General features: G+C 39.0%; 1 protein-coding gene across 6 annotated transcripts in view; it reads right to left on the reverse strand.

Annotated features, from left to right (window-relative positions):
- Nucleotides 1–14,630: 14,630 nt before the first annotated feature.
- Nucleotides 14,631–26,947, reverse strand: part of NEMP2 (nuclear envelope integral membrane protein 2) — a 123,543-nt gene continuing 111,226 nt past the window's right edge. The window contains exons 13-15 of one of the 6 annotated variants that reach the window (XR_006583433.1): nt 25,088–25,308; nt 22,547–22,710; nt 14,631–15,001 (exon numbers count right to left, since the gene is read on the reverse strand). The gene's annotated coding sequence lies outside the window, so the exon portion shown is untranslated. Of the gene's footprint in view, nt 15,002–22,546; nt 22,711–23,998; nt 24,193–25,078; nt 25,309–26,947 lie in introns of all 6 variants that reach the window. The other 5 variants (XR_006583435.1, XR_006583432.1, XR_006583430.1 and 2 more) reach the window with 5 other exon arrangements.

The raw sequence follows: 26,947 nt of genomic DNA on the forward strand, positions 1-26,947 counted from the left end.
GTCACCACTTTGGGCCAGACCTCTCCTTGCCTCTGACTCACTCTTACACACATACTGCAACATGGCTTTGAGGAACCTGCATAGTTCAAGAAAAGCTACACTGTGGGTCAGAGTTAAATCTGCAGCTGTGGGTGATACGTGACTGTGGGCGGGACAACTCCCTGTGCTGCAGTCTCTTCATTGGCAGGACAGTCACAAGGGACCCTTTTTTTTTTACTTTATTTTTTTGACGTTTTATTTATTCTTGAGAGATAGAGAGACTGAGCGTGAGTGGGGGAGGGGCAGAGAGAGAGAGGGACGCACGGAATCCAAAGCAGGCTCCAGGCTCCAAGCTGTCAGCACAGAGGTGGGGCTCGAACTCATGAGCTGTGACATCATGACTACAGCCAAAGTCGGATGCTTAACTGACTTAGCCACCAAGGCACCCCCACAAGGAGCCCTTTTGATGCCAGTATTGGACAATTGATTCCAAGTCAGGCTGCCATTTCCCTCAAAACCCTCTGGTGACTTTCTGTTAGCTCCTAGGCTTTAGCTTGTCTACAAGACTTTCTTCCTGCTTCCCCCCTACCCCCTGCAAAGGAAATGAAGAAAAATAGGAGAGGCTGTCAAAATCTTTTCTCAGATTTTGAGACTCTTAGCACGTAGCTGCTTTTTGCTGGGTGTCTCATCATTTTGCCCATAGCATGTATGGGCATCGCAAAAGAAAGCCTTGAAGGGAAATTGCATGCAAAGCACCAGACTCACTGTTCTCTATTCTTCTCTCTGGGCTCTTAAGCCCTCAGATATTGGCTGCCCAATCCTTAAACTCCAATTTCTGTCTCCCTAAGTCCAGTGAGACAGCCATAAGCTGGAGCTCCCTCTGTCTCTAGGTCCCACATGGTGAATTTGAGAATACCTTGGGGTAAGCAAAGATTTTGGGGCAAAACACTAATCATAGTGGGCAAACTGGAAATAACCTCAATGATTATTAATAAAAGAATGGCTAAAATAACTTGCAGTCTACGTATATTGCACAGTATATTATGCAACCAAAAAAAGAAAGAGTTATGTCTAGATGCCTTGTTATCCAAGCATACTCATGGTATAGGGTAATGGTGCACAGTGTTGCTAAGTGAAGAAAACAGTTTATAAAAGTGATTCCGTTTGCAAATTAAAAAAAAATTATTCTAAAAGTCTGTAAATAAATACACCAAACTATTCATAGTAATTATTCCGGTGGATAGGATTATAAAAGAATCTTCATTTTCTGTATCATTTGTTTCCAATATACAAGAATTATATATTTTATAATTAGGATAAACAGTGAAATAAAGTTGATACATTTCTTTAAGAAAAAGTAACATTTGGACTACAAGTCATATATACCCTCTGGAATGTAAGCTTGATGAAAGTAGGGACTTTTTAAACATATGTGGCTGGATTCCCAGCACCTAGAACAGTGTGAGTTTCAAAATGGGCACTTAGTAAATATTGGTCAAATGAATGAGTATGTCCAGAAGTATTTGACGTGAATGTTAAGACACTGGAGCTATCTTCCTATATCTAGTAATCTCCAAAAGAGCAATACATGTGGTATTATGGGAAAATATTTTAAGGGGCTCAGTCAGTTAAGTGTCCAACTTTAGCTCAAGTCATGATCTCACGGTTCATGGGTTCAAGCCCCACATTGGGCTCTGTGCTGACAGCTCAGAGCCTGGAGCTTGGAGCCTGGAGCTTGAAGCCTGGAATCTGCTTTGGATTCTGTCTCCCTCTCTCTCTGCCCTTGCCCCACTCATTCTCTCTCTCTCTCTCTCTCTCTCTCTCTCTCTTTCAAAAACAAATAAACATAAAAAAAAATTTAATATCATGGCCTGTTTTGTTTCTGTGTGTATGTGTGCTCTGTATTATTCCATTTCAATAGGACTGACTGTACCATAACTTTGAGCACCCAATAAATATTAACTAAATAATTGTTCAGTAATTGATATTTCAGGGGTGCCTGGGTGGCTCAGTTGGTTGAGTGTCTGACCCTTGATTTCTGTTCAGGTCATGATCTCAAGGTTTGTGACATCGAGCCCCACATCAGGCTCCATGCTGCCATGGCAGATGGCATGGGATTCTGCTTGGGATTCTCTCTCTTGCCCTTTCTCTCTTCCCCTTCCTCACTCACATGCACTCTGTCTCTGTCTCTCAAAATAAGTAAAAATAAATACTTAAAAAGAAAACTTTTAACAATTGGTATTTCATTACTTATTGTCAGTGATAAAAATGATGACCTGGTATTTAAGGATATAAACTTTACTCCTATTTTATTTTAGCAATATTAAATTTAAAGTTTTTTTATTTCTTTTTAAACACTTTATTTATTTTTGAGAGACAGAGACAGAGCGTGAGTGGGGAGAGGCAGAGAAAGACAGAGACAGAATCTGAAGCAGGCTCCAGGCTCTGAGCTGTCAGCACAGAGCCCAACGCCGGGCTCGAACCCATGAACCGTGAGATCATGACCTGAGCCGAAGTCGGAAGCTTAACCAATTAAGCCACCCAGGCACCCCTTAGCAATATTAAATTTAGTAGAGTCAAATTCCAATCTACTTAAGTGACAATAGATGGAATTATGATTCCTTTTACATTCTCTATGTGCCATGTCATAATATTTTCAATATAGGATACACAGAAGACTAGTGATATTACAATAAAATTTTCAATGTATTTTTGGGGGGGTTATTTATTTATTTTAATATATGAAATTTATTGTCAAATTGATTTCCATACAATACCCAGTGCTCATCCCAAAAGATGCCCTCTTCAATACCCATCACCCACCCTCCCCTCCCTCCCACCCCCCATCAACCCTCAGTTTGTTCTGTTTTTAAGAGTCTCTTATGCTTTGGCTCTCTCCCACTCTAACCTCTTTTTTTTTTCTTCCCCTCCCCCATGGGTTTCTGTTAAGTTTCTCAAGATCCACATAAAAGTGAAACCATATGGTATCTGTCTTTCTCTGTATGGCTTATTTCACTTAGCATCACACTCTCCAGTTCCATCCACGTTGCTACAAAGGGCCATATTTCATTCTTTCTCATTGCCACATAGTATTCCATTGTGTATATAAACCACAGTTTCTTTATCCATTCATCAGTTGATGGACATTTAGGCTCTTCCCACAGTTTGGCTATTGTTGAGAGTGCTGCTATAAACATTGGGGTACAAGTGCCCCTATGCAGCAGTACTCCTGTATCCCTTGGATAAATTCCTAGCAGTGCTATTGCTGGGTCATAGGGTAGGTCTATTTTTAATTTTATGAGGAACCTCCACACTGTTTTCCAGAGTGGCTGCACCAATTTGCATTCCCACCAACAGTGCAAGAGGGTTCCCGTTTCTCCACATCCTCTCCAGCATCTATAGTCTCCTGATTTGTTCATTTTGGCCACTCTGACTAGTGTGAGGTGATATCTGAGTGTGGTTTTGATTTGTATTTCCCTGATGAGGAGCGACGCTGAGCATCTTTTCATGTGCCTGTTGGCCATCCGGATGTCTTCTTTAGAGAAGTGTCTATTCATGTTTTCTGCCCATTTCTTCACTGAGTTGTTTGTTTTCCAGGTGTGGAGTTTGGTGAGCTCTTTATAGATTTTGGATACTAGCCCTTTGTCCGATATGTCATTTGCAAATATCTTTTCCCATTCTGTTGGTTGCCTTTTAGTTTTGTTGGTTGTTTCCTTTGCTGTGCAGAAGCTTTTTATCTTCATAAGGTCCCAGTAGTTCATTTTTGCTTTTACTTCCCTTGCCTTTGGGGATGTGTCAAGTAAGAGATTGCTATGGCTGAGGTCAGAGAGGTGTTTTCCTGCTTTCTCCTCTAAGGTTTTGATGGTTTCCTGTCTCACATTCAGGTCCTTCATCCATTTTGAGTTTATTTTTGTGAATGGTGTAAGAAAGTGGTCTAGTTTCATTCTTCTGCATGTTGCTGTCCAGTTCTCCTAGCACCATTTGTTAGAGAGTGTCTTTTTTTTTTCCATTGGATATTCTTTCCTGCTTTGTCAAAGATTAGTTGGCCATACTTTTGTGGGTCTAGTTCTGGGCTTTCTATTCTATTCCATTGGTCTATGTGTCTGTTTTTGTGCCAATACCATGCTGTCTTGATGATTACAGCTTTGTAGTAGAGGCTAAAGTCTGGGATTGTGATGCCTCCTGCTTTGGTCTTCTTCTTCAAAATTACTTTGGCTATTCGGAGCCTTTTGTGGTTCCATATGAATTTTAGGATTGCTTGTTCTAGCTTCGAGAAGAATGCTGGTGCAATTTTGATTGGGATTGCACTGAATGTGTAGATAGCTTTGGGTAATATTGACATTTTAACAATATTTATTCCAATAAAATTTTCAACAACAGCGACAAAAAAACTTGTTTACCTCCCAGGCCTTTTGTTTTAAAGAGAAACATTGTTTACTGCATATTTTTTTTAAAGCAGAGATGAAAACACTTGATATGTACAGACTACAGGGAATCACAACAATGTGTATATAAAGAGACCTTAAAGATGACCAATTCCAAGTTCATTCATTTTATATAAGAGACTCTTATAACAATAGAGGTTCAGTTATCTACATACAGTGAGGGAATTCAGTGTCCTCAGGCCTTAGGGTCCCAGAGTGAACAGTTGGGATGTTTTTAATAATAAATACAACAGAACTAAAAGGCAACCTACGGAAAGGGAGAACATATTTGCAAATGACATATCTGATAAAGGGTTAGTATCCAAAATATACAAAGAACTTATGAAACTTAACAGCCAAAAAATAAATAATCCAATTAAAAATGGGCAGAAGACATGAATAGACGTTTTTCCAAAAAGACATCCAGATGGCCAACAGACACATTAAAAGATGCTCAAGGGGCACCTGGGTGGCTCAGTCAGTTGGGTGTCTGACTTTGGCTCAGGTCATGATCTCACAGTTTGTGAGTTTGAGGCCTGTGTCTGACAGTTCAGAGCCTGGAGTCTGCTTCCAATTCTCTGTCTTCCTCTCTCTCTGCCCCTCTCCCACTCCCACTCTGTCTCTCTTTCTCTCTCTCTCTTAAAATAAATAAATAAACATTAAAAAAAGATGCTCCATATCACTGATCATCAGGGAAACACAATTCAAAACTACAATGAGATATCACCTCACACCTGTCAGAATGGCTAAAATAAAAAACACAAGAGAGGTGCCTGGGTGGCTCAGTCAGTTAAGTGTCCAACTTTTGATCTCAGCTTGGGTATTGATCTCAGGGTTGTGAGTTCAAGCCCTGTGTTGGGCTCTGCACCAGGCATGAAGCCTATCCAAAAACAAAACGAAACGAAACCTCAAAACAAGAAACAACAGGTGTTGGCAAGGATGTGGAAGAAAAGGAACTCTCTTGCACTGTTGGTGGAAATGCAAACCACTTTGGAAAACAGTATGGAGGTTCCTCAAAAAGTTAAAAATAGAACACTACAGCAATTGCACTACTCGGTATTTACCCAAAGAATATACAAACACCACTCAAAGGGATCATGCACCCCTATGTTTATAGCAGCATTATCCACAACAGCCAAAGTATGGAAAAGAGCTCAAGTTCAAGTGTCCACTATGGAAACAGCCCAAGTGCCTATCGATAGATGAATGGATAAAGAAGATGTGGCATATATATATATATATATATATATATATATATATATATATATATATGTATATAGCCATAAAAAAGTATTGCCATTTGCAATTGCATGGATGGAGCTAGAGAATATTATGCTAAGCGAAATAAGCCAGTCAGAGAAAGACAAATACCATATGATTTCACTCATATGTGGAATTTAAGAAACAAAACAAACAAGCAAAGAGAAAATAAAAAGAAAGAGGCAAACTGAGAAACAGACTCAACTATAGAGAACAAACTGAGGGTTACCAGAAGGGAGGTTGGTGGGGAGATATCTGGGTGAAATAGGTGAGGGGATTAAGGAGTACACTTTTTGTGGGGCACTGGGTGGGCTCAGTCAGTTAAGCAGTTAAGCATCTGACTTCGGCTCAGGTAATGATCTCACAGTTCATGAGTTCAAGCCCTGTGTCAGGCTCTGTGCTGACAGCTCAGAGCCTGGAGACTACTTCAGACTCTGTGTCTCCCTCTCTCTCTGCCCCTCTCCTGCTCACACTTATTCTCTCCCTCTCAAAAATGAATAAACTTCAAAAAAAAAAAAAAAAGAGTACACTTGTGATGAGCACCAGGTGTTGTATGAAGTACTGAATCACTATATTACACATCTGAAACTAATATTACACTGTATATTAACTAACTGGAATTTTTGTTTTAATTTTTTTAAGGTTTATTTATTTCTGAGACAGAGAGGGACAGAGCATGAGGGGGGGGAGGGGCAGAGAGAGAGAGACACACACAGAATCTGAAGCAGGCTCCAGGCTCTGAGCTGTCAGCACAGAGCCTGATGCGGGGCTCAAACTCACAAACCGCTAGATCATGACCTGAGCTGAAGTCAGACACTCAGACACTCAACTGACTGAGCCACCCAGATGCCCCTAACTGGAATTTTTTTTAAAAAACTTAAAAAATAAAAGCAAAAATCAACAGAAACAAAAATACTATTTGATTTTAAATCATTCAGAATAGTTCAATTATTTCATACTTTTGTTTTGACATATATTCTAAAATACCATATAGCAAAAGTTTTAAATTCTATTTTAGTGCAAGTTGGTGAGTATACAAATATGTGTTTCTTTGTTGTTGTCTTTTTATGTTTTTTTAAGTTTATTTATTTATTTGGCGTGCAGAGGGACAGTGAGAGAGGGAGAGGGAGAGAACCCCAAGCAGGCTCCTGTCAGTGCAGAGGCCAATGTGGGGCTCTAACTCACAAACCATGAGATCATGACCTGAGTCAAAGTTGGACACTTAACCGATTGAGCCATCCAGGCACTTCTGTTGTTGTCTTTTTAATTTAAGTCTATAATTACAAACATACTGTTTTACCTACACAGCTCTCCTGAATTATAGTAAGTCCACCATCATATAGAAAAATATTCAATATGAAGAAGGATCATTTTATATAAATTAACTCATTAGTAAACTCCTAGACAACCAAATGGTATGATGGATTGGGCTATGTTCTGTGGCATGCAGAACATTGTTTTCAACTGATCTGCTGAGTGAAATACAAATGGAGGCATTACAATGAATCAAGAGGAAATGATGACACTTTGGATATCACAGCAACAGCTTCTCTAGAAAGGCTTTAGGATTATAAATACATTCCAGTTGATACCCAAGATAACACTTTGCGAAGGATACAGAACTAGAAAATGTTCAGAGAAAGTGACCAAGATAGTGAGAATTTTCTTGTTGTTCTGAATGGTGTCATCCCCCCCCCCCATACTATGGTGTTTATTCTTTAAATGGTATTTAGGAAATAGTGAATTCTGTATATCAATTTTATACCTGCCATATTACATAACAACCTATTTTTTAGTTCTAATAATTCTTCAGTTTGATTCCCCTGAATTTTCTAGATATATAATCAAATAGTATACATAAAACAATTTCATTTCTTCCTTTCCAATATGTATAGCTCATCTTTTATTTTCTTACTGCATTGGCTAGAAGTTCTGGAAGAACACTTCAGCAAGCATATGGAGGATGATTATGAGTAGGTGTACTTTTCTGGCTCCTTAACATGCACAGATTAGCCTTAGTAATGAGAGTTTATTCTAAAAATAAATGGTAACTTTATATAGCAAGGAAGGGAAGTTTCCTAATTTCTTGTATAATATCTCGAGTCCTTTGGAAGCAACCAATCTGGGGCACTCCTCTTGGACAGAGTTTTAAGCCATGAATACCCTGAGGCATCGACTCCCTTTCAGTCCAGTATTGCAGAGTTGTACTGGGCTTATAAAATAAGACTGCACTGTGGTCCAGTCTGTAGTGGCCAGGAGGAAAGAGGCGATTTTACTCGTTCACACAGAACATGAGTCACAGCCTCCCTGCCTCCACAGCTTTGCAAAGGTATAATTGATATGCAATAAACTGCGTATATTTAAAGTGTACAATTTGATAAGTTTTTGTAAACCACTCCTAAAGCCGTCACCACAATTAAGATAATGAACATATCCATCATCCTCCAACTTTTCTTCATGCCCCTTTATAATTCTTCCCTTCCTTCCCCTCTCATTTCCATTCCCAGGCAACCACGGATCTGCTTTCTGTTCCTAGAGGTCAGTTTGCATTTTTTAGTTTTTATAAATGGAGCTCTACTGGACTCTCCTTTTTTGGAGGGGAGTGTCTGGCTTCTTTCACTCAAGATAATTATTTTTGATATTCATCCATATATGTTTATATATTTATTAATGCATATATCAGTAGTTGTTTCTTTTTACTGCTGAGTAGTATTCCATTGTATGAATAAACCACAATTTGTTTATCTGTTCTCGTACTGATGAACATTTAGGTTGTTTCCAGTTCTTGGCTGTTACAAATAAAGCTGCTATGTACATTCATGTATAAGTCATTATGTGAACATATGTCTTCATTTCTCTTGGAGAAATACCTAGGAATAGAATAGCTGGAGTAGGTTTATGATTAACTTTTAAAGAAACTGCCAAATTATTCTTTTTCTTTCTTTTAAATTTTTTTAATGTTTATTTATTTTTGAGAGACAGAGACAGTAACAGAGCATGAGCAGAAGAGGGGCAGAAAGAGAGGGAGACACAGAATCCAAAGCAGGCTCCAGGCTCCAGGCTGTCAGCACACAGCCGGACGTGGGGCTCGAACTCACAAACCCTCAGATCATGACCTGAGGGTCATGATCACTCAACTGTCACTCAACTGACTGAGCCACCCAGGTGCCTCCAAATTATTTTTCAAAGTGGTTTAACTATTTTGTATTCCTACCAGCTCTGTGTGAGGTTCTGCTTACTCCACATTCCCTTCAATACTTGGTATGTCCAGTCTTTTAATTCACCATTTATTTATTTGTTTACTTATTCTATTACACGCATACTGGTATATCACTGAGTTTTTGATTTGCATTTCTCTAATGCAGAGTTTCTCAACCTTACTACTATTGACATCTTAGACCAAATAATTCTTTGTGTGGGGGTCTGTCCTGTGCATCCCTGGCCTCTACTCACTACATTCCAGTAGTACCCTTGAGCCCAGTTGTGACCATCAAAAATGTCTCCAGACATTGCCAAATGTCTCTGGGGTGTAGAGGCAAAATTGTACCCAGTTCAAAGATTGCTCTAAGTGGGAACCTGGGTGGCCCAGTTGGTTAAGTGTCTGACTTTTTATTTCTGTTCAGGTCATGATCTTGCAGTTCTTGAGATGGAGCCCCACATTGGGCTCTGTGCTGACAGCACAAAACCTGCTTGGGATTCTCTCTCTCCCTCTCTCTCTGCCCCATCTGTGTGCACGCTGTCTCTCAAAATACAAAAATAAACATTAAAAAAAAAAGATTAGCAGCTAACGATATTGAGCACCTTTTCATGTGCTTATTTGCCATTGACATATTTTCCATGGTAAAGTATATTTGAAATCTTTTGCTCATTTTTAAATTGGATTGTTTGTCTTGATATTGTTGAGTTGTGAGAGTTCTTACATATTCTAGGTGCAAGTCATGTGTTGGATATATGTTTGAAAATATTTCCCCTATCCTATGCCTTCCCTTTTCATTTTTAGAACATTGTGTTTTGGAGAGCAAAAGTTCTTAATTTTGATAAAGTTCAATTTATTATTTTTTAGTTTGTATTTTTAATATTATACTTAAGAAAAGTTGCCAAATTAAATGTAAATGAAGTTTTCCTCTGGAAGTTTTATGGTTTTATCTATTATATTGAGGTATATAATTGATTTTGAGTTAATTTTATAGGGGGTATGAGGTAAAGTTGAGGCCCACTTTTTATTTTTTTTATTTTTACTTTTGTTTTTTTAAGTAGGTTCCATGCCCAACGTGGGGCTTGAACTCACAACTCAAAGATCAAAAGTCACGTGCTCCACTGACTGAGCAAGCCAGGAGCACTTTTTAAATGTGGATAATCAATTGTTCCAGCACCTGTGTTGGAAACATTTTCCTTTCTCTATAGAATCACCTTGGTAGCTTCATTGAAAATCAATTGTATATGTGTGTGTCTCTTTCTGGACTCTCCATTCCGTCCCATTTGTCTCTTCATTATCTTTATACCAATACCACACTGTCTTGATTACTGTAGGTTTATAATAAGTTTGGCAATTAGATAGTATAAGTCTCCAACTTTGTTCTTTTTCACAGTTCTTCTGCATACTAGATCCTTCACATCTGTGTAAATTTAGAATCAGTTTGTCAATTCCTACAAAAAAGCTTGTGGAGATTTTGACTGGAGTTGTGTTTAATCTGTAGATGAGGGGAGAACTGACATCTTAAGAATACTGACTCTAATCCAGTATTATGGTTGATTACTTCCATTCATTTAGATTTTCTTTAATTTCTCTCAGCAATGTGTTGTAATCTTTAACACTAAAAAGTTTTTTAACAAAAAGTTTTTAACAGGTCAAAAATAAGTATTTTATATTTTTGATGTCATATAAATGGTATTATCTCATAAATGTAAATTACTTGTCAGTCACTGCTCAACAGGAAAATATGATTCATTTTTAAGTTGATTTTTTTATCTTGCAAACTGGATATTCTCACTAATTCGTTCTTTCAGTTCTTTCATTATAGATTGTTTAGAATTTTCTATATAGACAAACATGTCACCTATGAATAAAGACTGTTTTACTTTTTTCTCTTTCCAACTGTCATGCTTTTTATTTTTCTAGCGTTATATTAAATAGAACTATTAAATTGAATAGCTGTTGGAGTCTGTCAGCTTGTTCTGTTGAGATAATCACATTTCTTTTTATTTTTTTTATTTTTTTTTCAACGTTTTTTATTTATTTTTGGGACAGAGAGAGACAGAGCATGAACGGGGGAGGGGCAGAGAGAGAGGGAGACACAGAATCGGAAACAGGCTCCAGGCTCCGAGCCATCAGCCCAGAGCCTGACGTGGGGCTCGAACTCACGGACCGCGAGATCGTGACCTGGCTGAAGTCGGACGCTTAACCGACTGCGCCACCCAGGTGCCCCAGAGATAATCACATTTCTTTTTTATTCTGCTCACATAATGATTACATTGATTGGATTTTAAATATTGATCCAACCTTGCATTCTTGGAATAAACCCCAGTGGTCAGAGTGTGTTGTGATTTTTAATATATTGCTGGATGCAATTTGTTAAAATTTCATTAAGAATTTTTGCATCTGTGTTAGGGATAATGGCCTGTAGTTTTACTTTCTTATAATATTTTTGTCTGGTTTTAGGATCACGGTAATTTTAGCCTCATAAATTGAGTTGGGAAGAGTTCCCTCCTCTTCGAATTTTGGAAGTAATTGTACAGAAGTGGTATTATTTCTTAGTTAAACCTTTGGTAAAACTTACCATCTAGGCCTAGAATTCTCTTTGTGAGAAAGTGTTAAAGTACAAATTTAATTTCTTTAATAGATATATGTCTAATTGTGTTCTCTATTTCTTGTTCAAGTAGCTTTGATAGTTTATATCTGAAAAAATTTGTGTATTTCATTTAAGTTGACAAATTTATTAGTGTACAATTGTTCATAATATTATTATCCTTTCAATAGGATTGGTAATGATACCCTCTCATTTTTTTTTTATACTGGTAACTTGTATCTTCTCTTTTTATCTCCTGTTCTATTTGGTTAGAAGATTATCAATTTTATTGATCTTTTCAAAGAACCAACCATTAATTTTATTGATTTGGCAAAGATTTTTTGGATAGGACACCAAAAGTATAATCCATAAAATTAAAAAGTTGATAAATTGGATTTTATAAAAATTAAAAACTCTGCCCTGCAAAAGGCACTGTTAAAAGAATGAGAAGACAACCTATGGACTTGTAGTAACATTTGCAAATCACATATCTGGTAGAGGACTTATATCCAGAATATATAAGGAACTCTCAAAATTCAATAATAAGAATATAAACAACGCAATAAAAATGAGCAAGAGAAAGTGTCCACTAATAGATAAATGGATAAAGAAAATGTGAATATATAGATAATGAAATATTAGCCATAAAAAAGAATGAAATCTTGCCATTTGTGATAACAAGGATGGACCTAGAAGGTATTATGCTAAGTGAAATAAGTCAGAGAAAGAGAAATACTATATGACATCACTTATATGTGGAATCTAAAAAACTAAGGAACAAACAAAACAAAACAGAAATAGACTCGTAGATATACAAACATGGATACCACTGGTTACCAGAAGGGAAGGGGATTGGAAGGGCCAGTAATATATGTGCAGGGGATTAAGAGGTACAAACTTCCACTTACAAAATAAATAAGTCATGGGATATAATCTACACCGTAAAGAATATAGTTATAATATTGTAATAGCTTTGTAAGGTAACAGATAGTAACTAAATTTATCATGGGGATCATTTCATAATGCAGAAAAATATTGAATGAGTATGATCTACACCTGAAACTAATAGGATATTGTAGGTCAATTATACTTCACTTTAAAAAAAGAAATATTTATTTCTTTTAAATAAACTTTCCAACAGAAATGTTCCTAAGCCTCAAAAGAAACTTAACAAGATATAACGGATAGCATGTTTTCATCAATCTAGCTATGTGACCTTAGAGAGTTTAAAATCGGCGACCTCACTTTTTTCTTCTGCAAAATGGGAATAGTAGTAACTACCTTAAAATGTTGTAAAAATTAGACTTTGTGCATATATATCAGCATCTGTATATATTAAGTCCCTGTCATAGGTCCTAGTTCCTGGGAACTAGGTGGTAGCAATCAAAACCTTCTTGTGCTTATAATTACAGTGATTTCTTTATATAGTGCCTCCCTCATTAGACAATTGGTTCCTTGAAGGTAGATACCATGCCTCTGAATTCATTTCTGTATCCTATCCCCATTCCCAATTTACTAATGTATTGCAAAGTGCCTGGTACTTAGAAAGCCTTTTTTTGTTTGTTTGTTTTCATTTTAATAAAAGTAGCCTAGGGGTACCTGAGTGGCTCAGTCAGTTGAGCATCCACTCTTGATTTTGGCTCAGGTTATGATTCTAGGGTCCTGGAATCAAGCCCCACAATGGGGGCTCTGCACTGAGCATGGAGCCTGCTTGGGATTCTTCTCTTCTCTCTCTCTCTCTCTCTCTCTCTGTCTCTCTCTCTCTGTCTCTCCCCTTTGCCCCTCTTCTCTACTTGCATGCTCGCTCGCTCTCTCTAAAATAAAATAAAATAAAATAAAATAAAATAAAATAAAAAGTTGCCTAAATGTATTCAATTTTTAAAAAAATGGGTGAAAGATTTGACACTTTACCAAAGAAGAGAAATATAAGCATATGTAAAGATGCACAATATTTTTAGTTGTAGGGAAAGGCAAATGAAAACCGTAATGATAAGCCCTGCACACCTATTAGAAGGGTTAAAATAAACACATTGTAAATGACAAGTGCTGGCAAAGTCTTGCCACGTATTGCTGGCAAAAAATGCCAATGTTACAGCTGCACTGAAAACGGTTTGGCTATTTCTTATAAACTTAAATATGTGCCCCACGTGCCCCAGCAACTCCACTCTTACGTATTTACTCGAGTGAACCGAAAGCCTTTCTTTACACAAAATGTGTATACACACATTTACAGAAGTCTTATTAATAATAACCAATAACTGGAAACAGCCCAGATATCCTTCAATCAGTGAGTGGATGAAATGGAACACTACTCAACAATAAAAGGAATAAATGATTGATTCAGTGGATCCTAAACAGAATTTGCTAACTGAAAGAAGTCAGACCTAAAAGGTTACATTTTGTATGATTCCATTTACATGACATTCTAGAAAAGGCAATCTATAGGCACTGTTAGGATAAGTGGTTGCCAGGAGTTAGGAGGGTTAAGTACGAAGTGACATAGCACAAGGGCATTTTTAAGGTGATGGAATTGTTCTTTCCGTTGCTGAGCTGATAGGTACATGACTCTTTGCATTTTTTAAAAACCTACAGAACAATCCACCAAAATTAATGAATCCTATTGTATGTAAATAAAAAATAGAATGTGGGAGGGCAATTGAAGATAAAATGCAACATTTTGGCAAGTGATTCTAATTGCATTACAAATTAATCTAATTGCGTTATACATGAGTAACCACGTTGAAAGGTTGAGTAAGAAAGGAACTGACCTAAGGAGCTTTGGAAAACAGTGTTTTAACTGGATATTGTAAGGCTAATCAAAAAATTTCCAAAACACTGTGCTCAGGGCGCCTGGGGGCTCAGCTGGTTAAGTGTCCAACTTCGACTTATGTCATGATCTCACGGTCTGTGAGTTTGAGCCCTGCATCAGGCTCTGTGCGGTAGCTCAAAGCCTGGAGATTGCTTTGGATTCTGTGTCTCCTTCTCTCTTTACCCCTCCCCACCCTCGTGCTCTGTCTCTTTGTCTGTCTCTCTCTCTCTCTCAAAAATAAATAAACATTAAAACACACACACACACACACACACTGTACTCTAGTTGGTAAACTTACTTCTCTGGGGTATTAGTGAAACTAAACTATTTGAATCATGCATACTGATTTGGGATAAATAAGTAAGTCTCTTGTAGATAAAGCAAGCCAGGTTTCTCGCTGGCAAAGAAAGTTATAAATAAGCACAAATAGTTATAAATAAGCTGGATTGGAATTGAAAGTATCAGTATGAACTCATGTGCTGTTTTGTTTTTAATTATATATACAGTTAGACAGGTACAGAAATAAATGCAGACATGTATGGATAAATGGATTAGTAAACATACATACATTTCCTACTCCGTCCACTGATAGGGCCTAGAAGCAGTGATATCCCAGTTATAATGTCCACAATCAGTTGGTTTCTAAACACCATCCTTCAACAAAAAGACAGCTCTTTGGAGAAGTTGGTTCTAGTGCTGGAATACGTGAGATGGGTCTAGAGCATCTTGTGATGCCGAAGCTCCTAAAAATAAATAAATAAATAAATAGGCACAGAAATAAATACAATGTGGTATATACTAAAATGGAATATTAGTTAACCTTATAAAGGAAAGACATTTCAACACACACTACAACATGGATGAACCCTGAGAAAATCATGCTAAGTGAACCCAGCCAGACACAAAAGGACAAATACTGTATGATTTCCCTTATATAAAGTACCTAGAGTAGTCAAATTCATAAAGTAGAATGATGGGTTCCAGAGTCTGAAAGGAGGAGAAGATGGAAGTTATTGTTTAATATGTTTGTAGTTTCAGTTTCAGAAGATGAAACAGTTATAAAGATGGATGATGGTGATGGTCGCACAACAATGTGAACACACTTAATGCTACCAAACTATGTGCTTAAAATAGTTACAATGGTAAATTCTATGTTATGCATTTTTTTACCACAATTAAAAAAAATAAGTTTATGAAGCAACTAACGTGAGGACTGATTTTAGAAAATGTTTTGCCAAAGTTCATGGTTATTTATATGTTTAAAATTCTGCTGTAAATAATAAATTATACTCAAATTCCACCCTGAAAAAAATCACAGAAGTCAACCTGAAAAGAATACCCAATGGCTAAATACAGAACAATTTGAGAATGAAAATAAATAATGAAAAAATTGAATTTTAAGTCAAAGAATAGAATAAATATCCATGAGTCAATACTGATATAAATAAATAAGTAAATAAGTGGAGAAGAAGGGAAAACTTTTTTCTGCAAGAGAATTCCAATTAATAAGTGTATAGGTAATAAGGAAAATGGGAAATCTCCATTAGAACATCACAGTAATAAAAGCTGCCAGTAGGAACAACCAGTGGAAGCTAAAATGAATGAACAAAGGTTTAAGAGGAAATGGCATATTTGCATTAAGCATCAAAGTGTCTCCTTCCAAATACTGTTGATTAGAAAGTGAAAGAGAGAAATCTAGTAGACATCACCCTTCTCAAGGGATCAAGATTAACATCACAGGATGTGTGTGCTTCCTGATATGATCTGAGAAGGGCACATACCTCAGTGATATTCTTCCTCCAAAGATATGGCCTCACTCTAACCATGAGAAAGTATCAGTAAAACTAAATTGAGAATCATTCTATAAACTACCTGACTAGTATCCTAGTGCTAATAACAAGGTAAAGGAAGGAACAGGGAAAATTGAGGAGCAATCATAGATTGAAGGAGACTAGGGAGACACAAGTACAATCCGGGATTCGATCCTGGAACAGAAAAAAGGATGTTGGTGGAAAGACCAGTGAGATCCAAATAGCATCTGTATCAGGGTTCAGCAATGTCAGTGTCTTTGTTTTGATCATTGTACTATCATTATGTAAGATGCTAGCATTGGAGGAAGCTGGTTGAGCTCTCTGTTCTATTTTTATAATTTCCCTGTAAGTATAAATTTATTTCAAAATTTATCTCAAAATAAAAGATTAAAAAAAAAAAAAAAGAAGACTGAAAATACCAAGTCAGGGCAAGGAGTATACATTCTTGCAACCCCCTTGGGAATCTTTTTGGTACTAACTAATAAAGGTGAAAACCTACATATTCTATAATTTAGCAATTACACTTCTAGGTATATAGGATAGAAATTCTATATATGTGAACCAAAAAACAAGTACAGCAATGTTCATAGCAGCATTATTTATAATTATGAAGGAATGTAAATAATCCAAATGTCCAGCAACTGAAGAATAAAAAAAAATAATGTGGCATCTTTGTATACTGGAAATGAAGTAACTACAGACAACAATGTAATTTTGAGCAAAAGAAATCAAATATAAAAGACTACATACGTTGATTCCTTTTATATAAAGTTCTAAAACAGGCAAAACAAATCTGTGGGATTACAAATGAGAATGATGGTTACCTTTGGGGAGAAGGGTGGGGTAGTAATTTGTAAGGGTTACAGGGGGACCTTTTGAGGTGTTGGTAATATTCAATTTCCTGCTAGTGGTAGTGATAACACAGAGTTTTTATTACATTTATTATAAATTACTGAATTTTACTCTTATGGTTTATTGAATTTGTACCCTTATGACCTTCTACAGGTCATATACTCTAAGAAAAAGATTTAAATATTAAGAAATAAAGGGCACCTGGGTGGCTCAAGTGGTTAAACAACCAACTCTTGATTTCAGCTCAGGTCATGATCTCGAGGTCATGAAACTGAGCTCTGCATCAGGCTCTGCACTGGGCGTGGAGCCTGCCTAAGATTCTCTCGTTCTCTCCCTCCCTCCCTCCCTCTCTCTCTCTCTTTCTACCTCTGTCCCTCCCCTGCTTGTGTGCATGCACAGTCTCTCAAAAAATAAATAAAAATAATGATTTTTTTAAAAAGATTAAGAAATAAGTATACTTAAAAAAATTATGTAACTGTGATCCACATTTAGTGCCTTGGTTTGTGTTGGACAGATTTTCAAGGCTCAAGACAGCGAAGCCATTTTGGACACTTTTTCATGAAGACCTTAGAGTAGTATAGGTAGGGATGGGCAAGATGAAGCATGTTACAGAAATGACAAGGAAATAAAATTGGCAAGACTTAGTGTTTGACTGAAGGTGGTGAAAAATTTGGAACTTTATGCATTAAGCCATAAAAATCTAATGAATTTTTCTTAATTGTAAAGGAACAAGATGGAAGTGATATTTTTGAAATGTTAATCTGTGTGCCACTCATAGGATATGCTACCTCCTATAATAATCTTTTATTTTTAGATTTTTTTTTAATGTTTATTTATTTCTGAGACAGAGAGAGACAGAGCATGAGTGAGGGAGGGGCAGAGAGAGGGAGGGAGACACAGAATCAGAAGCAGGCTCCAGGCTCTGAGCTGTCAGCATGGAGCCCAATGCAGGGCTTGAACTCACAAACTGTGAGATCATGACCTGAGCCGAAGTCGGTCGCTCAACTGACTGAGCCACCCAGGTGCCCCTATAATCAATCTTTTTTAAGCCATGTCTCTGCTAGTAAGTAAATCACAAGCCTCTTGATGGAAAAGACCTGAATTTTATGTTTCCTTGTATATCTGGGGCTTAACTTTATGGTACACTACAGTGAATTTATTATTGTCTAACAAACACATATGATGATGATGTACTACTGGACTGAACAGACAAGAAAACATCTTTGAAAATACATGAAGAAAATTACATTCAAACACCTATTACAATTTAAAAAAACTCTTACTATGTCATAAACTCTTATTTAAACTTGATAAATACACAGAGGGATATTTTAGTAACCTAATGAAAAATTATATACCTCAAAGCACTAGCTAGTCTTATTCTCAATAGTGAAGCAAGAGGGGCCCTCATAGTAAAAAAAAGTAATAACACAAGGGACAACTATTGATCATCATGAGTATTTATGATTGTTTCGTCAATGTAATGATATTTTCAAAAACAGATATAAATGTTGGAAAAGAGACTACAATATCATTATTTGTAGGTTGATATGCTTACCCACCTGGAAAATTCTGAGAATTAAGCAAAAAGATACCAGAATAAAGGATTTCTAGAAGTTAGCCATCTTTCCTATTTATATTTTAGGCCACTTAAAAAAAAATAAATACAGATACATATAGATAAGTGGGTTAAATTATTTACCTTTTGAGAGAGACAGTGAGAGTGGGGGAGAGGCAGAGAGAGATGGAGAAAGAGAGAATCCCAAGCAGGCACTGCCAGCACAGAGCCCCACACAAGGCTTGAAACTATGAAACGATGAGATCATGACCTGATCCAGAACCAAGAGCTGGACGCTCAACCAAACGAGCCACCCAGGCACCTCAGCCATCTTTTGAGTCTAGTATAAATAGCACTTTCTCCATGAAGCCAAAGCCAAGGAAAGAAGCGATGGTGGCAACGGGAGCAAAAAGGAACCAACCTCATCACACTTGTCACCTATAATTTATATAATTTATTATCATCCATTTATCTGACAAATATTTATCACCTCTCCCTCCATGGCCCTTCCGTTTCCTCCCACATGAGACCACCAATCTCCAAAGCTTGGTGTTTATCCTCCCACCTTTCTCTATGCTCATACAAGCCAATTCTACGAGTCAGCTTCTGTGATGCAGTAACAGGGGTATGGGAGGGCTGCTAGTTGCATCTAGTATCTATTCTGTCCAGTGGTCATGGTAATAGAATTTTAATCTGTGCATATGCCACTAAAGACTATATTTCTCAGGCTTCCTTGCAGCTAGATATGGCTGAACACTGAGTTCTGCCCCTGGGATTTAAGTGTAATATGTACCTTCTAGCCATGTTCTTAAAAGAAAGGAACATGCCTTCCCCTTCTTGTTTCTCTTTCCCAATGACTGGAATGTGAATACGATGGGAAGAGTTGGAGAAGGCATGTTGGAGTTTGAGATGAGAGCTTTATGTTGAAAGTGACAGAGGGGCACCTGGGTGGCTCAGTCGGTTGAGCGTCCGACTTCAGCTCAGGTCATGATCTCACAGTTCGTGAGTTCAAGCCCCACGTCGGGCTCTGTGCTGACAGCTCAGAGCCTGGAGCCTGTTTCCGATTCTGTGTCTCCCTCTCTCTCTGACCCTCCGCTGCTCATGCTCTGTCTCTCTCTATCTCAAAAATAAATAAAACATTAAAAAAAATTGTTATAAAAAAAAAGAAAGTGACAGAACAATAAGATCAAAGGAACATAAACCTCCTGGTCCCCAACACCACTGAGCCACCTATTTATGTAAACTTTTATAAGGGAGGGAAACACTTTCATCGTGTTTGAACCACCATATGTTGACTGTTACTATGCTAACACAAATAATACAACTCTCGAACAAGACATGTTGTTCCCGGTTTTTAAGGAGCTCATGGTCCACCATGGAAGACAAACAAGTCATTAAAATGCTATTTTGTAAGTGCCATATTAGAGAAGGCACCAGGTACATGAAGCCCTTAAAGGGCAAAAAGCCTAGTCTACAGGGATATAATGTTTTTTATATGGCATCTGAAGGAAGGAAGCTGGAGTGGTATCTACTCAATCCTGCTTAAAAAAAAAAACTTCTCTAGGCTTCAGTGACAATACCCTTCTGAATTTCCTCCTCCTTCTATGGCTGATCCTTCTTTGTCCCTCCTCCCACACCAACTGACTTTTCCAAAGATTCTCGCATATATTCTCTCTCCGGGTGATCCCCTTCATTCCCATGATTATACACAGCACCTCAGTGCTGATACCTGCTGAGTCCAGCCCTCTCTTTTGAGCTTTAGACTCATATATTTAATTGCCTACTTCACAGTTCCACCTGCATGTCTTACAAGCATCTCAATGCAGTATGCCAAAATGTGAACTCTTCTTTTCTTCCCTCCAACCCGCTCCTCCCACAGTCTTCTCCCTCTCAGTAAAGGTTATCACCATCCACCCAGTTTGCGTGAGCCAGAAACTTGTGAGTCATTCTTGCCGCCTCCTTTCCCTTGCCTCCCACACCCAAAACATCACCAAGTGTGCTGATACATTTCCAAACACTCTGTCTCAAATCCATCCACTTTCTCCAGCCCCATCGCTACCACTCTGCTCTAAGCTACTGTTAATCTCTCTTCTCACCAATGGCTGTTTTCTAAATGAGTCTCACTTCTTCTGTCCTCTCAGTCCCATTCTTCACATAATAGCCACTTCCGGATCTTTTAAAGGTACAAATCAGACCTCTTAAATGTCCCTCAATGGATCCCATTGAATGTAAATTGAAATCCAAAATGCTTAACAGGAGGCACAGGTTTCTGCCTAAACTGCCTGGGCCAACTTCTCCAACCTAATCTCTTGACATTTACCTTTAGCTCCCCACTCTTTTTTTTAATATGAAATTTATTGTCAAATTGGTTTCCATACAACACCCAGTGCTCATCCCAACAGGTGCCCTCCTCAATGCCCATCACCCATCCTCCCCTCCCTCCCACTCCCCATCAACCTTCAGTTTATTCTCAGTTTTTAAGAGTCTCTTATGGTTTGGCTCTCTCCCTAATTTTTTTCCTTCCCCTCCCCCATGGTCTTCTGTTAAGTTTCTCAGGATCCACATAAGAGTGAAAACATATGGTATCTGTCTTTCTCTGTATGACTTATTTCACTTAGCATAACACTCTCCAGTTCCATCCACGTTGCTACAAAGGGCCATATTTCATTCTTTCTCATTGCCACGTAGTATTCCATTGTGTATATACATCACAATTTCTTTATTCATTCATCAGTTGATGGACATTTAGGCTCTTTCCATAATTCGGCTATCGTTGAAAGTGCTGCTATAAACACCAAAGCTGAACTCTTTGCTGCCTCAGAGCTGCCCATTCTGTGGGGCAAGGTCTGCCCAGAACTCTTCCCGGCCCTCTCCTCAGGTCTTAGTTTACTACTTCCTCAGAGGACTTTCATATCCTCCAATCTAAATTACACCCCTCCATTTTTCTTTTGCATAGTACCTTGTTTTCCTGCCTGTGCAAGACTGCTCGTTGACTTCCCAAATCTACTCACCGTTTCTTTTGTAGTAATAGAATTTAGCTGTGCATATGGCTGCTCAGCTAAACTAGACTTCCCTCCTTTGCACCTAGATGTAGATATGTGACTATTTCCGCCAAGGGGAAATGCATGGATACGATGTGTACAAACACTGGAGCTTCCCTTTAAGTGACTGGGCTTATGCTTCCCCATCCCATGTACTGGGAATGGTGGGACCTAAAGGAGTCACCTTGGAGAGATGGAATCCATGTGTTGTATGGATGGTGGGGACACACTAATAACCTTGGCCTGCCTACTTATAGATGGTTACATGAGAAAAAAAAATTTAATCATATTTAACTACTAGAATTTTGAATCTCTTTGTTATAGTCAAGGGACTTTGGATGGGATTTAAGTAGAGGAGTAAGGTCTGCTGGTAGCACATCCAGGAGGCCTGGCACAATATGAGTGGTCTCCCATGGTATTATGCGGCACTGTGGGACTGCAAAGAAGTGACATAGGTCAGATGTTTTTAAACATTATTTGGGTTGCAATAGAAAAACTGATTGGATGAGAGCACACATTAAAGCAAAGAGGCCCAATAAATGGTGATTATAAGGTAGAGGAGAGAACCTCATGGATGAGCTTAAAACAGGGACAGAAAACAGAAGACAAATTCCTGAGATATTCTGAAAGATGGTCACCAGAGGGCTTGGTGTTGACTGGGTGTGGCAGGCAAAGTCATTGCCCCCTAGGGATGCCAACGTCCTCATCCCAGGAACCTGTGAATATGTCACCTTACAAGGCCAAAAGGAATTTGCAGATGTGATTAAGTTAAGGCTCTTAAAAATAGACTCTTAACTGTAGAGAAGAAACTGATGGTTACCAGAAGGGAGGTGGGTGGGGGATGGGCCAAATGGGTGATAAGTAATAAGGAGGGCACTTGTACTGGGTGCTATATGCCAATGATAAATCACTAAATCCTACACCTGAAGCTAATATTACTCTGTATGTTAACTAACTGGAATTTAAAGAAAAACTCAAAAAACAAAAAAGTTAAGGCTCTTGATAGGAGAAGACTATCCTGCTTACCAGGATGAACCCAGTGTCATCACAAGGGTCCTTAAAGGAAGGAGGCATGGAAGGTCAGAGCCAGGAAGCAATGTCACAACTGAAGCAGAAGTTAGAGTGGGGGGCTCTGAAGATGGAAGGAAGGCTCCCTCCACAAGCCAAGGAATGTGAGCAACCTTGAGAATCTGCAAAGGTAAAGCAGAGGGTTCTTCTGTAAAGTCTACAGATGGAAGACACTTGAAGACACCTTGATTTTAGCTCAGTAACACCCATTTTGGACTTCAGACTTCTAGACTATAAGACCGTAAATTTGTGTTGCTTTGATCTGCTAAGTGTGTAGTAATTTAGTATCGCAGCAATAAGAAACGAATACAGTGAGTATGAGGGTAAGGGTGAAAGGGGCGTCAAGTATGAGGCACCTGTACAACTGGGTGGATGACCATTTGGGAATCCAGAAGTAAGAGTGAGTGGGGAGGGGCAGAAGCCGACGAAGGGCTGATGTGGGACTCAGGGCCTGTGAAACAACCTACTGGACAACTGGCCACATGGATCTGGCACTCAGGAGAAAAGCTGGCCCAGAGAAGAATAGGGAAGAGCAAGCACAGGGAAAAAACAAAAACAAAAACAAAAAAACAGAAGAAAGAAAGGCCTAGAACAAAAGACACGTATTGTATACAAAGGGGAGTGGCTAAAGAGGAAAAGAAAAACCCAGGGGATGTGGGTCACAAAAATCAGAGGAAGGGAGAGTTTCAAGGAGGGAATAGTCAATGCACTAGGTCCTCTCTTATCGACAGGGGATAAACTTTTTTTTTTTTAATTTTTTTTTTCAACGTTTATTTATTTTTGGGACAGAGAGAGACAGAGCATGAACGGGGGAGGGGCAGAGAGAGAGGGAGACACAGAATCGGAAACAGGCTCCAGGCTCCGAGCCATCAGCCCAGAGCCTGACACGGGGCTCGAACTCACGGACCGCGAGATCGTGACCTGGCTGAAGTCGGACGCTTAACCGACTGCGCCACCCAGGCGCCCCTCAACAGGGGATAAACTTTGAGACCCTGAATGGATGCTTGAAAAACAGATGGGGGCCCCGGGTGGCTCAGTCAACTAACCATCTGACTCTTGATTTAGGCTCAGGTCATGATCTCCCGGTTCGTGGGATAGAGCCCCATATCTGGCTCTGCGCTAACAGCACACAGCCTGCTTAGGATTCTCTCTGTCCCTTACTCTCCCTCTCTCTCAAAATAAATAAACTTTAAAAAAAAGTGGTGAAAAAAAAAAAAGCACAGATAGTACCAAACTCTATACTCTGTTTTTTCCTATGCATACAAATTTATGATAAAGTTTAATTCATAAATCAAGCACAGTAAGAGATAACAACATTAACCAATACTAAAATAGAACAATTAGAGCAGTATACTGTAATAAAAGTTATGTGAATGTGGTGTCTCTTTCAAAATATTGGATGGTACTCACCCTTCTTGTGATGATGAGAGATGATAAAATGCCTAAGTGAGGAGACAGAGTGAGATGAACGATGTAGGCGTTGCAACGTATCATAGGCTACTATTAAGGATCATGTGCTTCCAGACCTTGGTGAGACCTCGGGTAATGGAAACTCGGGAAAGCAAAACCGCTGATAAGGGGGACTACTGTTGTGTCCAACGATGCTAACAGGTGGACAGAGAAAAGCAGATGATACCATTTGCATGTATGTAAAACCCCCAACCCTCCACATGTGAATATAGGTATTTCTAAATATTTCTAAGAGTGAAGAAGAAGGTCTGGTTAAGAGCCGGGGCCCTGAAGCTGGATGACCTTGGTTTGCATGTGGATTCCACTACTTATTGGTGTGACCTTGGTCAAGTCACTTAACTTTTACAGGCACCGGTTTTCTCACTTGTAAAATGGGATAATAACAGTAGCTACTTGTATGTGACTCTTGTTAAGAATTAAATGAATGAATATATGGAAAGTGCCTGGCATCAGGGTAAGTCCTATATTAGCTATTATTATTATTATCAAATATAGTGATGTGTTTGCTTTGTTATTTAAGAATAGTAAATTCTGCCAAAGGAAATAGGAGACACAAACATTATAAGGGGGAAATATAAAACTGAAGTAGAAGGGGCGCCTGGGTGGTGCAGTCGGTTAAGCGTCCGACTTCAACCGGGTCACGATCTCACGGTCCGTGAGTTCGAGCCCCGCGTCAGGCTCTGGGCTGATGGCTCAGAGCCTGGAGCCTGTTTCCGATTCTGTGTCTCCCTCTCTCTCTGCCCCTCCCCCGTTCATGCTCTGTCTCTCTCTGTCCCAAAAATAAATACACGTTGAAAAAAAATTAAAAAAACAAAAAACAAAAAAAAAACTGAAGTAGAAGCAAATAGTTTGTGAGAGAAAGTACATAGTATGTATGTGAACTGAATGTAGAGGAAAGGATAGAAGGTCCAAGTACGCACCAAATACTCTTGATGCAGTAAACCTTCAGGAAGCACATGAGACACTCAATATTAGGAATAATACATTAAAATGGTTAAAAAGGCTAGAATCACCACTCACTGGTAATACCTGCATGGCTTCCACTTGTTCTTTGCCTGACAAATGCAGTTAAAAGCCACAGCTACCGGTCAGGGTAAATGGTGAGCAGGAACGGTGGCCAGGCACCTGGTTCCTGTGCCTCAGTACAGAAAGCATATGTTGGCTCTGGCACCAGGCATCTCCTATCTGTCAAGTCCCCTTGTTGCACCTCAGTGATGGTCCTTGTAACCCCACCAACAACACAAGGAAGGCTGAATCAAGGAGAGAAGGGGAGAGAGAGGCACATTTCATAAAACATACCACCTCACGTGTACCCTATCCTAAGTGTGTTAATCTACCCTCTCTTTTCCCCCTGGTTTCTTACCCTGTATTGTAAATTGATTCAAAAAGCACGTGACATCAACATCTAAATTTGGGGAACCTTTCTGTGCGGGACCTCTGGGATAGCCCACCCGGCAGTGCACTTGGAAGCTAACCACCACACCCATTCGGTACCCCACGGGGGTAGGGAGATGAAGGGTAGCAGATCACTTTTCTTTGGTGCACGTGTGCATCTTATACTGAAAAGGGAAGGGGCTGCCAGGAAAAAAAAATCCTGCCCAAACAGGGCCAATGAAAACAAGATTTTCTGCTATGCTGACCCTTGAGGCTATCCCGTCCTATTTTTTTTTTAATTTTTTTTTCAACGTTTATTTATTTTTGGCACAGAGAGAGACAGAGCATGAACGGGGGAGGGGCAGAGAGAGAGGGAGACACAGAATCAGAAACAGGCTCCAGGCTCTGAGCCATCAGCCCAGAGCCCGACGCGGGGCTCGAACTCACGGACCGCGAGATCATGACCTGGCTGAAGTCGGACGCTTAACCGACTGCGCCACCCAGGCGCCCCTATCCCATCCTATTTGAAATAGAAACACCAGCTTACATCTCTAGGATGATTTGGCTTCACTTTTCAACATGGACCTGCCTTTGAGCATCTTTGGTTTAAGAACTACCCTATTTTCCTACAATTTGTTCCTGTTCTCCTTTCCCCCTCCTTCCATATGTAACAGAGAACGTGAACGGTGTTAGATGTGGAATCTGTTCACTTTCCTCTCCCCACTTTTTAAGGTTGCTTCTTTAATAGCTAGACAGAAGAGGATGGTAATTCTATCACGATAGCTACCAACTGGATACTTTGTGAGCTGTCCGTTCCAATAATGCAGTAGGAAGCTGTCTAAAGGCCATGCTAGACCCAAATATCTCATTCTCTAACAACCACCTAATCTCTTTCATTTGAAATTTCAGCATTCACTGCCTTTAATTGTTTTGCTTTTCTGCAGAAGTACGGCAACTAGATTTATCATGAGGCTAATGTCGCTTAGGCTTCAGAACCCTTCCTGGGGTCCAGGAGGGGCTACAGTGACTTTGCATTCGTAATTTTGTTTCATTAATTTATCTCTAAATAGGGACCTCAAATCCCAAAGTTTCTCATCATTTCTCATCAATAGGATTTCGTGGTTAAATCCTGGAAATGAAAGACGACTTCTCTCCCTTTTATTTAGTGATTTTTGGATAGGTCACATTAAATTTCAGCCTCGGTTTTATCAGTTCTAAGTAATAGTACTATCTGTACCTTTAGGACTATGGTAAGGCTAAATGGCCCTTAAACAGTGTTTCATATATTAGAAATGTTCATAAACGTAAGTTGCCATTATCGTTGCTGTTTATTGCCAGGACAAGACCAGAAGCTCCCTGCGAACGCTACGTGGCACCCCCAGAGCCCATCACGGGCTCACAAAAATACTTACAGAGGGAATGCTACCTTTTACAACCACTCCACTCTCCCCACCTTCCCAGCGGGTCTAACCAGAAATACAACTTGCATTACGTTCTTAGTGCGACACGCGCGGT

The sequence above is a fragment of the Felis catus genome, chromosome C1, assembly GCF_018350175.1.
Source record: "Felis catus isolate Fca126 chromosome C1, F.catus_Fca126_mat1.0, whole genome shotgun sequence".
Classification (NCBI taxonomy): Eukaryota; Metazoa; Chordata; class Mammalia; order Carnivora; family Felidae; genus Felis; species Felis catus.